Here is an 8546-nt window from a genome sequence, read left to right on the forward strand (position 1 = left end):
TTTAGAACTATCCCGAATAATATTCCAAGTAAAATCTCCCATCTTCTAACATTTGCAATATATGATTAACATTTGCAGGGTTTTGGCATGTGCACCTTAGTCTTCCCAACCTCATGACCTACATTCCACAAGTTAAATACAGATCATACTAGCTATCTCAATTTGTAAACATAACAAACTTAATAATTTATCATAACAATTGTTTTAGATTTAAGTTTATCCTTCTTATGCTTCTTTATCCAGAATGCACGGGGAACATCTATTTTTTCATCTGACACTTTAGCCTCCTCCTGACTAATAAGGGGAATGGATGCTTCATCATCACACATATCTTTAAGGGGAACATCTATTTTTTCATCTGACACTTTAGCCTCCTCCTGAATGACTAATAAGGGGAATGGATGCTTCATCATCACACATATCTTTAAAGCTGTCATTCCCACCCCCTCCACTAGTTCCATGCAAGTGTTCAATTGATTTTTTAAGCCTTTTCTTTGGCATATTCGATTGCAATATACTACACATCATCAAAGAATGATGACTTATTTGGAGTTGTCATGTCGCCTCAAAGTTTCACCTTGATGAAAGTGGCTTCTAATTTGAAGCTTGTGAAAATTATTCTAGCACGTAATTTATTACATGAGATTCATAACAATGTAAACAACATGCTTATATTCATCTCCAATATTTAGAGATCATACTATAAATACCTGTAGTGTGTATGTCATATAGATTCATGTATGACAAAACCATTTCATTGAACTAATACATTTCATGTTAGCCTTAAACCATTTCATTGAACTAATACTTTTCATGTTAGCCTTAAACCCTCAATAAAGAGGAAAATTAAACTCTAATTACCTGTTGTAGACATAGAGACCATTATAATATCACTTATCTACATCATCATGCCTTTTACCCTCGGGTATAGAACCCTTTTGTACACAACTACCCAATGTGAAAGAAGCATAGAATGGCTATAGTGGAGGGGGAGCCCTCAATCTTTTCACTATCCTTCTCTTGTAAAAGAGAAGTTGCCTTTGGCCTTATAGTAGCAAGAGTATATATAGTACTAACCATTGCTATATAGCACTATATCAAGTACTCACCATTGCTATATAGCACTATATATAGTACTAACCATTTCTATATAGCACTATATCAAGTACTATATTGACCTCAAATGTTCTATATAGTAGGAACAAATTATAGAGCAATACAACAAACTGCTATATGGTCATCACACCATATAATAGCATGGTTGCATTTGGGAGAAGTTAATGATTAGCTGATAAAAAAAGCTCTATGGAAAGTGTGTAATAAATAAGAGGTAAGTTCTATATAGCACTTTGCTTATCTATCTAGGAGCTTCACATGTGGTGCATCAAATACTAGGTGTGAACAATCAAGCAAATGCTGATATGGAATTAATTATTAAGTTTTAGCAATCTAGCTAATAGTGATGACAAGGTAGAGGGTTACTTTTGCAGCATGTAATTTCCTAGATAACTCCTCGTTCTTTGGTGGACAAAGAGATCACAATATTTCCATAAGCTTGCCAGCCTCCTTCGAGGACAGTGTGTCTTATGTGGATAGTTGTGGCTTCAATGACATTCTATCTTGGATAGCTGGCGGAGGCTCCCTTAGCCCTATGAAATTCGTTGTTAGCATCTTCTAATGCATGTTGTGCTTCCTTCACTCTAGTCTTGTAGTACTGAAGCAAGATGTGTTCTACCTATAGTACACATTTCTTCTATTGTATCCTTGTTTGTGAGCATCGCCATGCATCCTTGTGCATCACCACATGAATAGCCACAATCTTTGTACTTTTGTTGTCTTTCTAGGAGATGCATTCAAAGGTGCAAAGAGTCAACACCATACATCAAAATATCAAACTCCCTCCTCTTACTATCTAGGTTTCTATGCACATGAACTTATCCATAATAGATTGAGCAAAGGTTACCCAATCCACCCTATGCACACTGATTTATTTGCTGTATAAAGGGTTGAGGTGTAGTTCTCCTAGGAAATTCCCGTTATAAATGCATGTGAAATCTCCTTCTTAGTAGGATAATCCTAGTAAACCTTAAAGTTCAATAGCATCATTAGGTCCTTGTATAGTTCTCTCTTCACATTGTAACATTTCATCTTTTGCTTGGGAACGGGTTTAGAGCATGTGAAAACTGACTCCGAATCTTCATCATTGACATTATCTAGTTGAAAAATCCTCGTGGATTGATTCCATCCCCAACAATCCACCCATGAGTATCACAAAAATCCTTTAATCCTCTCTAAAACTTCCATGGTTCCTTTGGGCATACAATAGGGAAGTTCATATATGTCAAGAAGGCCTTGACTAAAGTCGTTTCATCTTGTAGGGAAAGTAGAAAAGAAGCTAGGGATAGCATGGTTTAGGGAAGGAGGGATACACATAGGGAAGTGGCATTTGATGGGAGGGAAGAAAAGAAGATCCCTAGGGCAAATATGAGGGAGAAACAAACTCACACGCTCAAAAGGACTGGTGTTGTCTAGCTCATTATGCATGGTTGTTGACTGGACACGAGCTATAGCGATTAGTTAAAACTTTAATTTTTTATTAAATAAAAGCATTGTAATTTGGTAAAGGTCCTTCAAAGACCTATAAACCACTATAGAAAGTGCTACGGAATGTGCTATTGAACCTATGTTAAAAGCACAAAAAATCACTCCACATTATCATGCTTCCACCCAATTAGTTAACTAAAAATATTTAAATAAAGATTTACAAGTTTGTTATAATATTTCATTGATCCATACAAATCTTCTGCTGACATCGTATGATCTATTGTTCTAACCATATGCTTCACAAATATTTACATTATAAATTCAAAATGAGAAAATATTAAAGTCATATATAGAGATATCAAGATGCCCATGGTGCGATAGAAGGGGGTGCACTTGCTTTGGAGTTTCCATTATTGCATGGTGAGATACCTTGAAACAAATACTTACAATTTTGCATCCTCAGAAGACCAAGAATCAAGTTCATGAAATATACTATTTTTTGTTCAATATCAATTGCTATTAAGCTCCAATGGCTCCTAAAATAAAAGATGCTGAATAAGGGACATTTTCATTAGTAAATACTTTCTCATAGAGGAATAGAGAGAGGGAGCATATTTCATGATAAAGGAACAAAAAAACTTTAACAGTATCTAAGGGGACACCATTGAAACAATGTCTTAATTCATCTTTTTCTCTATTTGAATGTCTAATATAAGCTAAGAATATAGAATCCACTATCCAAATTTGCCTTTGTATGTCATTTAACTTCTTTATCATCAAGGGACTTCAACTAAAAAATAAAGTTAGTTTCATAAAGAATTCATTTTGAATACTATTTTGAACTATCATGAAGGGCCTAGTGTATACCTTAAAGAGAGAATAATGTTCACATCATTGATCTCCCTTCTCATGTCTCTTAGAATTTCCACATCTTAAGTTGTGGTAGTCAAAATTCCCTCTCCATCGGTAGAAATGATGTGCACATATTGGACCCTTTTTGAGACATGTCCAAGTGTAATTGTCCATTGTTTGCATCCAATGTGGGTAACTCTCTATTGTGTTTTTTGAGCCCTTTGTTTTGCAAGTTTTTGAACTCTTTCAATATGAAATCAGTTGCCTTTCTTGTATTTACATTATGCGTTACTTCTTTATCCCGCCATCACGTGTTTTCCTAGTTGGAGGGATATTTAGTATTTCAAAGGCTTTTATATGTCTAGAAGCCAGGCTCAATCGATTTATCAAATCTATATCACACTCTCCTTAGAGAGTGCATATCTTTATCTATGAGCATATGTAGATAATATGTAACTGTCTTAGAAAAAGATGCTTACTTTTTTTGGAAAAGACACTTACTTTTTTTGGAAAAGACACTTACTTTAGAAAAAGAGCCCACACCTATCAGAGAAATACTCAATACCAAGATTAATCTAGTTGATCTTATAACAAGAACTTTTGCTTACTACTATGAAGATCTCTTTTTAGAATTTCAAAGGATTAACAATGAGAAGTTAAGACTCACAAAAATATATATTTCCCTTCCAGAGGATGTAAAGTGCATACATACAGGTATTGCACATGGAGGGAGAAAGTTTAGGTTTTTCGACTCCACCATGCCCCTATAAACTAATATTTATATTAGAGATGCACTAGAAGATGAGGAGATAGAGAACCCTCTAGAGCTTGAAGTTGAGGTAAAGATAAGTAAAGAAATTTACTTTGCACAACTCATAACCGAGGAGGAGAATTCTAGTGGAGAGGAATTAGAAAAATTCAGTGATTTTTCCATGCTTACCATCATTCAAATGAACATAAGGACTTTGTATTGTTGTTAGATATATAAAGGATGTTCTCCTTAAGGGAAGATGCTATTGCAGATGAAACTAAAGATGAGGAGGATTGGGTGGATTTTAAGGCTAACTTCTCTTATTTAGACACAAAAAAAAAATCATGTTGGTGCATCTAAGGCTCTCGATATCTTATTTAAGGAAGCATAAAATTATGCTTAGAATGGATTACTAATAGAAGAATAATTTTCTATTATTCAAGAGATTGGAACTAACAAGTTTTGGGAGATCAACCATACCATAGTCTACTAAGAAGAATCATCTCCGGCATGCAAATAGACGATTAACTTATGGGATGAGTCATCTCTAGTCAGTGTGACAAAAACCAATAGATATTTCCTATGAATTTTTTTCACACAGAAGGTTCTTTTTACCCTTATTAGAAAAGAAGGTGCTCTAGCATATAAAGAGAAATCTTTGGGGCCCCTTGGATGCCTTTCTACCGCTTTCTATCACATTGTAGATCATCTACAATACAATTTATTTCAATCTAATGAATTATTTTTTTTATCAGCTTGAGATTAAATATGCTGATGGGTTTCTTGGACAAACTAGTACAAATCAAGGAGGAAGAATCAGTAAGGACTCTAGGCTTGGTCATTGTATTGGTAAAATGAACAAAGAAGTTCTTGCCATTTTTTATTATAAATACTTCAACACCCATGAGGATATATTACTAGACCTTAAGACACAAGGTATCTAAATTGGCCTATTATCCCCTAAAATACCACTAGTGTTTAAAATTTATATAATTTCCTTTAGATGTATAAGTTCCATAAGTCTGAGTTTTTATGATGCTAATTGAGCTCAAAATTTGTAACTTGATTTATAAATGGTGATCATTAATAACATATCTTGGATCTTCATGTGATTCATCATGAGCAGACATTAACACCTTTTGCTCATACTTAATTTCTATTCTTATGTACCACCAATAAACAAGTTGCCTCATTGGATTAATATCATATAATCCACATCCATGTGATGCTCCCTTTTAAAAACCACATTGGGCTTGCTAATGAGATAGTTCCATGCCTTGAGTAGACCATATGGGCTAAGCTTCCTTATTTGGTAAAGTAAGGTCCATGTGCCTCTAAAATGTACTGCAAAAGTAAGGTCCATATAATAATTAGTTTATAACTTTAAGAAAAATAAAAGCACTTTTTAGATATAGTATCACCCAAATTTGGAAAATTTGGGTGATACTACTATGACCCCAAGCTTCTACCATTAATTTGTAAAAGTTTGTAATAATGTTCTTGAAATTTAGTGCATCATCCATTATCATCTTGTGTAAAAGAATTACCAATTGGTCAAGTGCAACCCATAAATTTACCTTCGTAAATCGAGTCTTTCCTCCATTGCTCTTGTTAAGAACAACCATATGTAGCTTTTTCCATGCATTGTATTTCTCTGGCTACTTCATCAATAAATCTCCCTTTTCATTTCATGGTGGTGAAGAAAAAAAAATCACCTTTGCCCCACGAAAGCATGGTTTATAAGGTAAGTTTCCACTTTCCCCTGACATCTTTTCATCCTTTTTAATTTCCACTTGACCTTTCTTACATGTCTCTTGAGAATCACTCTCAGGTTGCATCCTATAGGCAAAAAACACATACTCCTATATACCAACTTTTCAAGCATCCTTACCATGGCATGTAAAGTGAAAAAGTGAATCCTTGTTAAGGGTATCTTTAGAATAGGATCCCACTTTGGATCTAAGTAGACCATTTTTCCTTACGTATTATAAGTTGGGGCACCCTCCTTTCCTATCTTTGCAATCCAATTTTTCTTTCCATCCTTTAAGTTTTTTCTAGATTTTATGCAATACAGGCATAGAAAGTCTACATTAGATCCACACGACATATCAAACATACACTTTAGAGTTTTCAAATCTCCACCGAGATGCCATTGTGTTTGGACTTTCCATTTTTTACACTAAGCTTCTAAACTTAAAAATGGTATAGCCTCTATTACTAGTCTTTAAGAAAGTATGCACATGAAGTCCTAAGACTTTCCCCATTTGACATTAATAAGCTTAAGGTAAGGCTTCTTCTTTAGATATTCTAGCACCATCTTACACAAAAGATAAGTGCCTGTTCAAGAGAGAATAAGATAGAAAGGTACCTTACGATATAAGTCGGCCATGTGAATCCATGTTAACCAACAAAGTGGTTAATGTACCCCCCTTCCTAATGGTAATGGTGGCCACATCCTCATGTCACCCAAGTTGATAGTGAAGTTGTGACTTAGGATGGAAAGGTGTAGATGGTACCATGAAGTTGGTGTCATTGTGCGAGGTTAAGTGGTGTGGTTTGGGAACAATCTGCAAAAGCAAATGTAGGGCAAAGTGAGTAGGCCTGGAGGTAGGTAGCTTTTCGAGGTGGCATGAAAGGTACATGATGCAAGATGATATAATAAAAGGTACATGTTGAGACATCATGAAAGGTACTTGTCGAGGTGGCATGAAAGGTACATGTGATGAAGAAGTTCTTCACACAAGGCCTCCTTCTATTGTGGACATGACTTGGGTCCTTCAAGTGTAGGCAATTGAAGGCCCCAAGACCACATGTATGATTTCCATGGGTAGATGGTGGTCCAAATCATCTTGGTGTGACATGATATTATGCCTCGACCTCATGATGTAATACTTAAGTGGGATTCTTCATGGGATAATACATCAATCGAGCTGAGGTTAGCTATGTGGACATGCAATCGTCTTGAAGTAAATTGCATGCATTGAAGATCTTTGGAGGTACCTACAAGGTCGATGGTTTCCCATGCAATGGGTCATACCATAGGCTAAGCTTGCACTTGCCATGGTTCCCCCATCCAAAATTTTACTTGAAGGGTTGGCGTTGACAAGGGTAGGTGCATGTGTTCATGTGTGCTGTGAGATGCGAGATATGAAAAAAATGTGATTTTTCAATTGAGCATCATTCAATTTTTCCCATGGTACACATCGTGAATACAAAGTTTTTATCTAAAGGATAAAATCTCGTAAGGTTTCATCAGTTTCCCACTCAATTGAGTAAAAGTTCACATGATACACACCACCAATGACCTTGTCTTGAGAACCCATAGATGAAAGCTGCCTTCAAAGTTCTAAAACTAACTTTGATCTCGGGCCATAGCATGGTAAACCATTGACTGACTTTTCCCATTAAGCATAATGTGAAATCTTGAACCTTAGACATGCAGTGAATAGCTCTAAAATCATCATAACATTGTCCAAACACTTGCATGAATTCATAAGGGTCCATGGAACCATATGAATTCATATGGGTCCATGGAACCATCAACTTTATTCATATATTTGGATATTTCCCAAACAACATGTTTAAGGCCATCCCTTGAGCTATTGGAGAGCTCCTTGTTGGCCTAGGACATCTTTTAACCCATGAGCAACCCCCCTTCCTAAACTATTCAACATGGAAAGAGTTTGTTCACTAAAGGATAAAGGGATTTCAGAAGTGATTGGGTTGAAATTAGTGTTATACAAGGGATAAGATTGGAGCACTCATGTAATTAGTGTTATACAAGGGATAAGATTGGAGCACTCATGTGTATAGTGTTAGTTTAATGAGTATGAAGTCCCTAAGGAGTGCGAGGCCTCAATGTGTGGCATTGGTCTCATTTGCTACATAGGGCTGGCTTCGAGGCCTAAATTAGACATTCGCATGTGTATGGGTACACTTTGACCTTATAGGCTAGCCATTCTTTCCTTTTTTAACCTTATTCGTACACCGTGATTTACAGGTTTAAGTTTTCATGGACGTGATTCCAGAGAGGCATGGTTGATGATGTGGTGGTCGTGTGATCACAGGCATTAATCGTAAAATTTTACTGTTGTTATTTTTTATAATTTTCTTTCATGGCATGATTGATGACATGGAAAATTATGGCATGTTATTGATGATATGCTAGTCATCAGGATCATGATTGATGACATGGTATCGTATTTATTTTGAGATTTTTTTAATGGCATGGCAACATATTTATTTTGATATTTTTTTAATGGCATGGAAAAAATCATGACATGATTGGTGAAATTCCCTCCTTGTATTCTAATTTTTTAGTAAAAAGCCAACAAAGTATAAGCTGAAAGCTTAGCTTTAAGCTTTGGGAAGGTGATTAGCACAAGATTATGCTTAAAAA

Source organism: Cibotium barometz, chromosome 9, assembly GCF_041138505.1.
Source record: "Cibotium barometz isolate CiBa-2024 chromosome 9, ASM4113850v1, whole genome shotgun sequence".
In the NCBI taxonomy this organism is placed as follows: domain Eukaryota; kingdom Viridiplantae; phylum Streptophyta; class Polypodiopsida; order Cyatheales; family Cibotiaceae; genus Cibotium; species Cibotium barometz.